The following is an 8,465-nucleotide window of genomic DNA, read 5'->3' as shown; positions in this document are numbered from 1 at the left end:
TTCTAGAACCATCACCCCAGATGTCAGCTTTTGTTTATTCTGTTGCTTTCTTAAGCTGAACTGTATCATTACCCAGAATCTCCTTGTTTTCAGCACACTGCTGTAATCTTTTCTGCAGGCCACTCATTTCTTATGTGTTTCTTCCAAAATTTTTATTTCATATAATTTTTCACCTATAAGGTAAAGTAACTCAATAACCTGAATGTAATTTTTCAAAATATGGAAATAACTAAATTAAAAGATTTCACATGAAAACCAATGCCTATTTAATGAAAGCATCATGAAAAAGTAAGGGGCAAAAACAAACAAACAAACAAACAATGGATGTAGCTAGGTTTTGCACAGCATAGTGTGTTAGTAAAAGAAGGTTGGGTTCACAGTCTGAATTCTCAAAGTTTGTATGATTTTATTTAACACGACAAACACATGATGGGAGCAATTATTATTAGTGTATTTTGCAGAAGAGGAAAGTACATTTCTTACGAACATGCTAGTGGAATTTATTTGTACATATCTTACACTGAAGATCATAAAATCACAGAGAAAAGAGCCTTCCTTTGGCAATAAGGGCTCATCTGATCGACCTTTCCAGCCCCGTGCCCTGACCGCCTGCGCCCCAGGACAGGTTTGCTCAGTGACACGCCCACGAGACACAGCTGCATGGCCTCCCTCCTCTCCTCCTGAGGCCCTCCACCTGCCAGGACCCAGCTCAAATGCTTCTTCTCCCTGAAACCCTTACCAGGAACCTCCTGTTTATTTCTAATTTTTTTTTAAATATTAAACATTTCTGCATTCTTACCTTACTCCTCCTTTGTTTTCCCCGGTGGGGAACGCCATATTCACCCTTGTGTCTTCTACAAACACAGCACGGTGTTGTCTGTTCACTTGTCAAACACTTGAGAGCTATGTGTCAGGCCCAGGGATAAAAAGGGTGTCCGGCCCTGGAAGGTCGCAGTCCAGCTGGGAGGACTGCAAACAGCTGCGCACACAATGCCACGACTTCAAAATAATTTTTGAGTTTCTTCAACTCTTGCAATTATTGCTGCTGAAACCAATCAAATGTACATACCTCTTAATAACTAATTTTCAAAAGTTCCTAAAATTACAATATACTTCTAGGAATAGCATTTTGCTTATATTAGTTGCTATAAATTACACTCAAGTTCAGCACAGTTACGAGTATAAAGTACTCATCCCAGCTCGGCGTGCTTCCTGTGGTGCTCACACCTGCTCTCTGGCTTGGTCTCTCTCTTTCTTCGTTTTTCCCAAGTCTGCTTCAAGAGCTTGCTTGCTTCAGTCTTTTGAGGTCTTCCAATAAACCTGTTTTCTCTTTCTTGATATTCCTAGAAATACAAAAGTAACTTATTCCTAATCACGACAGATTGTGGTATAGGCTCTCTTTTACCCAATTCATCCTATTCTGCTGCTGGTCATCTTTCCTAAATTTCAGCTCTGATTTTACCCCGCCCCCTCCAAATGATGACGAGCTTCCCGGAGCCCGCCGGAGCCAGCTCTGAGCATGTGCCCAGCACAGCCGCAGGGCCCTTCCCACCGCTGCTCTCACTGCTCCCGGATGACGACGACCCCCTAACTAGCCCGCCTCTTCCACTCCTGGCACCTGCTGTCTGCCCTCCACACAAGAAGGGGTGAATTGTTTTGAAGAGTCCATTAATATCACTCCTTCATCTGAAACTCTCTGGTGGCTCCCCTGTGTTAGGGTAAATCTGAAGTCCTTATTACCATGAACTTCAGTGTCGCAAAACCCAGTGTTGCCTGCTCCTCTGATGCATGTCTCCCAAATCTTCCCCCTCCTGCTCCACTCCAGCTGCAGAGACCTCCTGGCTGGCTGGGAACATGCTCAGCACACTCCTACCCCATGGTGGTTGCACTGACTGCTTCCCCTGCCTGCAGCTCTGCCCCCCAGAGCCGGGTGTCTCACTCCTGCACTGGCTCAGGACTTCTGCTCAGGTGCAGCCCCAGGAAGGCCTTCCCTGATCCCTCTTTCTAAAATGGCAGCCCCCAACCTGGCCCCCAGGTGTGCTGCTTTATTTTCTTCTCAAAACACTCATCAGCACCTGACACTGTATATATTTACTTGAAAGCAAAACTTGATTTTGCTCACCTTTGTGTCACAAATGCAGGAAAAAAAAAAAGGCTTGGCCCAACATTCCACACAACTCTCAATATCCTCATTCCTCTGCTTCACAGAGTCACACTTATCCTTCAAGACTGAGTTCAAGTGCGGCTCTTCCTGATAACCTCTCCCCCCGCACGAACCTTCCATGCCCCTCCAGCACAGCACTCAGTGCTTTGTTTCCCATGACCCTGACCTGTGTGCAGGCCTTTTCTCTTTAACAAGCTGCAAGCTCTGTGGGGACCGAGACTGATGTCACCACCTGGTTACCTGATGGCACTAAGCAGAGGGCAGATGCTCAGTAAATGAACATGGGGCTCAACTCAGAACTGCTGAAGGAATTCTCGGATTCATGGCAGGACACTTGATACAATTCAGTTTCAAAATAAAAATTGTCAGAAGTTTTGTCTCACACTACCTTAAAACCCAGCCTTACCAAGAAAATAAATCCACCCATAAAGCCCTGTATTAGCACGGGTTTTGGCTTCATCATTTCATTGCTGAATCTTCTGTGTGACCTTCGGTGGATGTCATTTCAGGAGAGTTACTGAGGTTCTTCAAGATTTTACTGTGATACACACTCAGGGGCCTCTGGCTGCCTCTCTGACCTGATCTTCCACCACTCTGGTCCTTACTCCTTTCAATATAAAATATTCAGTTCTTAAAATTTCAAAACTAACTCACAGTGGAACTCTGTGTCACTGAAGACAAAGTTTATTTTCTCTAAAGAGCAAAACACTAAGTGAGGAGTACACTCTAAGGGAAAAGCTGATGTGGGATCTAAAAGAATGCAAACCCTCAGAGTGCTGGCTTATTAGGAATATAAAAATACTTCCTGCCAATTCTCAGAGAAAAAAACAAATCAATGTCCCACAAAGATTTGATGCATTTTCCTGTGGGGTCTGTGCCCCCTGTCATGTCATTCTAGACTCCCTTCTGAGAAGCACACATTGCCAGTCAGACACATGGAAACTAACCAACCAAATACAGTCCACTACCTGAACCTTAGAATCAATTTTTCTGTTTTTCCAGAGACATTATAAAAGGACCTTAGGACTCCATATATGATCATCTAACCCCAATGTACTAAAGAAATCATTTATTTCATTGTGAAAATTATTTAGAGCTCCAGTTTTGGACCCTGGAATAGATCTTCTCTTTTAAAAAACAGGCAATATAAGATGTGAAATTTTGAAACACTTTACTGAAGCATTTGGGAAGAAACAGATGTAAATCGTCATGCTTCAGAACTAGGCAGATTAGCCTTGGCCTAGGGAAAGGAGATTTTTCCCCCCTACTTACTCAAAAGGGCCCTCACTTGCCAACCTGTGTACTTTCTAGCTTTGTCTGTACAATATGTGTCTTTTTCTATTTTGCATGAAAGATCAGTGTGAGCTAACAGCAGCCCTGCCTCAATGCCCTAGGTTATCTTACAGAAAAATGGAAGAAGTATGTGAGTATGTGTAACATACATGACATTCACAGCCAAAGAAGTTTCTTCTGACAGCAGTCCTATTTGCATGTTTTGGTGAAATGGTTAGTCACTTCTTAAAAGAAGGCAGGACCCTAGCTTGCCAACGGCTGTTGGTTCAGCTCCTTCACTTAACATGTTAAAGGTGGGTGTAGTAACATCCAAAATCCCTTACAGAGTGAGCTCTGCCAGCCTGCCACAGTGAGTGCTGGTTCTCACCACTGAGGCTCCCCTCCTCTGGAGAAACATCCTCACCAAATGGCAGCCCCTGACCCCTGGCCTAGAGGTACACCCACCCACTTCCTAGAGCACACTTCAGCCAGGGCCTGACTGGCTGGGGGGCACAAATGGCTTTCTCCCACTTGCCTCATTTGGGGACCAACTCTGGGGTGCAGTCTGCTCTCCTGAGCTTCCTGGTGAGGGAAGAATGACGCCAGCCTCTGGCTGAGACCACGGTCTCACTTGACCTCCCTCCCCTGCCCACCCCCACGTTGCATCTCTCGCTCCCCTTCTCCTGAGAGTTATCCTGCAGGAAGTCACCTCCACAAGGACCCCCAGCTCAGGGTCTACTTGTTTGGAACCCGACCTAAGACAGTAAATGATACTGTATATTTATTTTACTATTATTACTAAAAGCATCATTACTGAGATGCATTACATAAGTGTCCCAGGCTTAATGACGGATCAAGAGGGCTGTTCAATTTCCTAAAACTGATGTCAAATTCAAATATGAATATGCTGAAAATACTGAAGTATGTATTAGTTGTCTAATGCCAAAAGAAAATCCACTGAAAACTAAAAACATGAGTTACAAAACTGAAAATCAATGTAAAATTTTTAAAATTTCCAAGTATAACTAAATGTATTGTTAATATAACAATAAAATGCTTAGAAAGAATTGATTTGATTTTAAGAATTTAAAAAGGACTTACTTTCAGGATGCTAATTTGCTGAATAAGCTCTGGTTTTCCTTGAACATTCACTCTTCATTTTTCTTGTTCATGGAGATCTTTCACTTGATTATACAATTTTTCATTTTCCTTTTTATAAATAGAAAGTTACATTGTAGTTGTCAGCATGATCTATATAACATTAGCATATGTGCTCATGAAAGATACATCCTTTAAATATTTTTAGTCTTTAAATTTCTTGTTTTTGAGTAAGCTTTAAAACATTTTTCAAACTTTCAATTTTCTCAGAAGACAATTTGCTAGCTGAAAACAACTGTTTCCAAAATGCTCCAAATGCTTAGTAAACAAAAAAGTTGCAGAACTTCCCAAAGCCAGCGAGCCTGGCAGTATAATGTACTGCATTTCACAGGGGTAAGCGGGTGAGTGACTGCAGGAAAAACCACGTCCTGATTTTGCACATCAGGGATGGAAAGGCCAGGGGGGCTGTTTGTGTGATAAAAAAGAACCCGACTCCATATTAGATCTGTTCCTTTGACTTTAACCCTGTGCTCTGTTTTCTAGGCTCAGTCTTGCCATCTCTGCAACTTTTGTGGAACAATGTTGCCAATAGCCTGAAATATAGAGGAGAGCCTGTTCCCAAGGCTCTGACTTTTAAGGACATTAACACATTTCCATTCACATAAAGATAACAAGTTGCAGAATACAAAATAACATTTCTTTTGTTGGAAGTTTACAGGGGCACCATGATCTGACCTACGTGGACAGCTGCAAGAACACAGGATTCCAAGAACAAAGAACTCTTATGTCAAGAAGTTTGCAACAACCAAGCAAGTAGGAAAGGAGCCTGAATTCTGACTTGGGGAAGATGGTTCTCCAGGACCTTAATCTGCCATCTTCTTGGTCTGCCAGCTTTCTGAACGGCTTTCTAAATAAAGTAACTGTTCATTGCCCCAAGACCCTGTCTCCTAACTTACTGGCTTTTGTGCAGTGAGCAGAATGAGTTTGGACTTGGTGACATTTGTACCTTCTTTTTTTCTGTTTTTGGCCCATCTTTCTGTGGTGAGGAAACTGGATGGAGCCACAGTGGGTAGACAGGCTTTTTTCTGGAACTCTCTGCAAGCAAGGAGGTAGAGACTAGGTGTTTCCAGGAGATCAGGATGAGGCAAAGCAAAGCCTAGACCCAGCTCAGCACCTGGCTTGAGCTAAAGAGGGACTCAGACAGTGAGATCAGTGGCAATCTGTGCTTAGATGCTCTGGTTTATTAACCTCTTTAAAATTAAGAGTCTGATGAAAACCAAGGACCTTTGTGAATCTAATGAAACTCTGAACTGTCTCACCACACCTGGCCTAATGCCTGGCAGATAGTCTGTGCTTAATTCTGCAGAATTCTTGAAACCCAGAAAAATATGTACATATGTTGATACACAAGTTTTGTGTTCTGTGTGTGTGTGAGGGGTGGCTGGCATACTCATGGGTCTGTTCCTCAAAGCGCCATGCTCCGTGCAAGCTCAGAACTGCAGGCAGAGGGTCTGGATGGCTCTCAGTAACTCTAGGGCCGTGTGTCCTGCAAAATCAGTACTATCTCATTTGCAGTAAATGCTGTCATCTCTGATGCAGTAGCACTTTCTCTGGATGTCCCTGGAGTGAAACTGCTTCTTATTGGCAGGCTCAAGGCTTAGGCTACTACTGTCAAAGGAGAAAAAGATAATGAGACAGAAGGGGGTGGGGTGGTGGGGAGGAAATGAAGGTGAAGCTCGTGCTGGAGATCACCAAACCTGTCCTGCCTGCCTGTCAGGTTATCGTCACCAAGATGCATCACACAGAACAAATGTCTGACTTCTACAGGACACGTACATTTTCTCCCAATTTTAAGTCAACATTTTTTTCAATCTCAGGGCATTGGAAATTAATGTCTGATTCATATTTCTGAATATAATATCAAAACTAGCCAATATTATCTACTGAAAATCATTACAAAAAATGAAAGAAAAATAGGACAGTTTCTAAGGAAACATGCCTATAACATTAGTCATAGGCAACACGCATTAACTGGTTACTGTGTGGAGGGCACTCAGGTTGGCCTGCACTGTCTTTTTTATGATTTAAATATATATATTTCCTAATGTGGCTTTAATGTCACACAAGTGGCTTTTAAGTGTAAAGCAAGAGAAAACTGGTAGCCAAGGAAAGCCTGCTAGGCCTCTGTTCTCCGAGCCCATGGAAGGCCCCGCCAGCCCATCCAAGCCCTGACCAGCGGGTTTAGCAGCAGCTTTGACAACGTCCCCGTGTCCCTCAGGAACAGCGAGGGCGTAGGCCCTGCACTCTCAGAAGCCTGGTTTCCTATGGGGCCGTGGGCACCTCTGGGCCCCTGGCTCACTACACCAGTGAAAACTCCCTTAATACATAGTATTTTAACTCTGACTAGGGAAGGGTGGCTCCCCTGGCAGGCAGGCTGGGGGCAAAATCAGCCCACCTTTGCTGCAGGGCTCTGGGAGATGAGGCGCTGTCTTATCTTAATTTCACAACCACTCTTATGAGACAGGTACTGTCAGACTCATTCCCATTTCACAGATGGGAAAACTGGCTCAGAGTGGGGATGTGACTTGCCTAAGGCTGCACAGCAGGTAGTGAAGCCAAGCCTAAAACCAGACTCTGAATCCAGAACCCATGCTCTTAACCACTTTAATTCTGCCCATGACAAATGTACAGACCAAATGATTACTTCCTCATATTGCCAGAATTCCCATTACCTGATAAATGGACACAAATATTTTTAAATGCCTTATTTTCAAAACCAAAGGATCTCATAACAAACTCATTATGTGCTGAAGAACCCTACCTGTTGACGTCCCTGAACAAGTGTCTCTTGTTCCTATTTCTTTTTTTGATTTTATTTTTTCTCTGTGGCAGGAGCTGATGTTTCCTCAAAAGGCAACCACCTTTGTTTCTTGTTTGATTCTTCAAAGCTACTTCACTAAGAAAATGCAGAAATTATTTTATTTGGGAAAGGAAATGATGAAGTGAGGAAGAATAAAAGAAAACACAAGGTGCACAGACCTAGAACTTTCTTACAAACACACTGGAATTAGTTTAACACCAGCGACAGTTAATTCATTACAGGATGTTTTGTGCTGATGGCTCTGATGATGTAATTAACTCAGAAATGCTACACAGTGTCATTCTCTGAACTTAGCCCTTCTACAGCAATCTTTCTGAAACTCTGTCTTCCTTGAAGGTCACCACCGTGAACTAAGGGATTTATTTTCAAAAAAGGACTACTAACAAGAGAAGGATCAATATGAGCCAGTTTAAATTCTGATTTTTCCCCAGGGGTTTGATTTAGGCTTTTCTGATGGGAGGCACTCTCGGGAACCAAGTCACTGGCAGCAAACACATCAAGTCAAAGAGCCACAGGGACAGAGGGTGACAATGCATTTAGCAGGGAGTACTAGTTCTTTTTCCATAAGTAAAAGGAAAAGTAGGACAATGTGTCTAGTACCTTGGCTCGAAGAATATAGTTGTCTTGACTCAGTTGGAATAGTTCCTCCTCCTGCTGTCTCTGTAGTTCCTCCATCTTATCTTCCAAAGTTCTCGCTCTTTTTCTGAGAATGTGACTGTAATCCGCTGCCCAAGGGCCTGTGCCCCTCTGCATTTTCCCTCTGCTTCCTGAACTCTTTCAAACATAATCAGTTTTGCTTCCTTGTTCCCACCACCGTAGCCTGAAGAATGCTTTTAAGGAAAAGAATTACTTTGGTATGTAGAGTTATATATTAGATTTGAACACAGTGGGTTAGGGAAAAAAAAAACACAAATGAAAATGACACGGTTAACAATGTTCTACTACACAAGAAAATCAATAAATGTTCAGTAAGAGTGAGTGAATACAGTATCACTCAGTGCAGAAGAAATTTCATTATTTATAATTTAATTTTAACATAAAATTATAGAC

General features: G+C 42.8%; 1 long non-coding RNA gene across 1 annotated transcript; it reads right to left on the bottom strand.

Annotated features, from left to right (window-relative positions):
* Window positions 1-411: 411 nt before the first annotated feature.
* LOC141574325 (uncharacterized) lies at window positions 412-8,212 on the bottom strand. Its single transcript, XR_012501224.1, has 4 exons — window positions 8,016-8,212; window positions 7,356-7,490; window positions 4,538-4,645; window positions 412-1,343 (listed from the first exon to the last, which is right to left on the bottom strand). It is a non-coding gene; the product is annotated as an uncharacterized LOC141574325 (long non-coding RNA).
* Between the last annotated feature and the right edge of the window lie 253 nt (window positions 8,213-8,465).

Source organism: Camelus bactrianus, chromosome 21 (assembly GCF_048773025.1).
Source record: "Camelus bactrianus isolate YW-2024 breed Bactrian camel chromosome 21, ASM4877302v1, whole genome shotgun sequence".
NCBI classification, from domain to species: domain Eukaryota; kingdom Metazoa; phylum Chordata; class Mammalia; order Artiodactyla; family Camelidae; genus Camelus; species Camelus bactrianus.
Note: the sequence above shows the minus strand (reverse complement) of the source record. Positions and strands in the feature narration are given on the sequence as shown.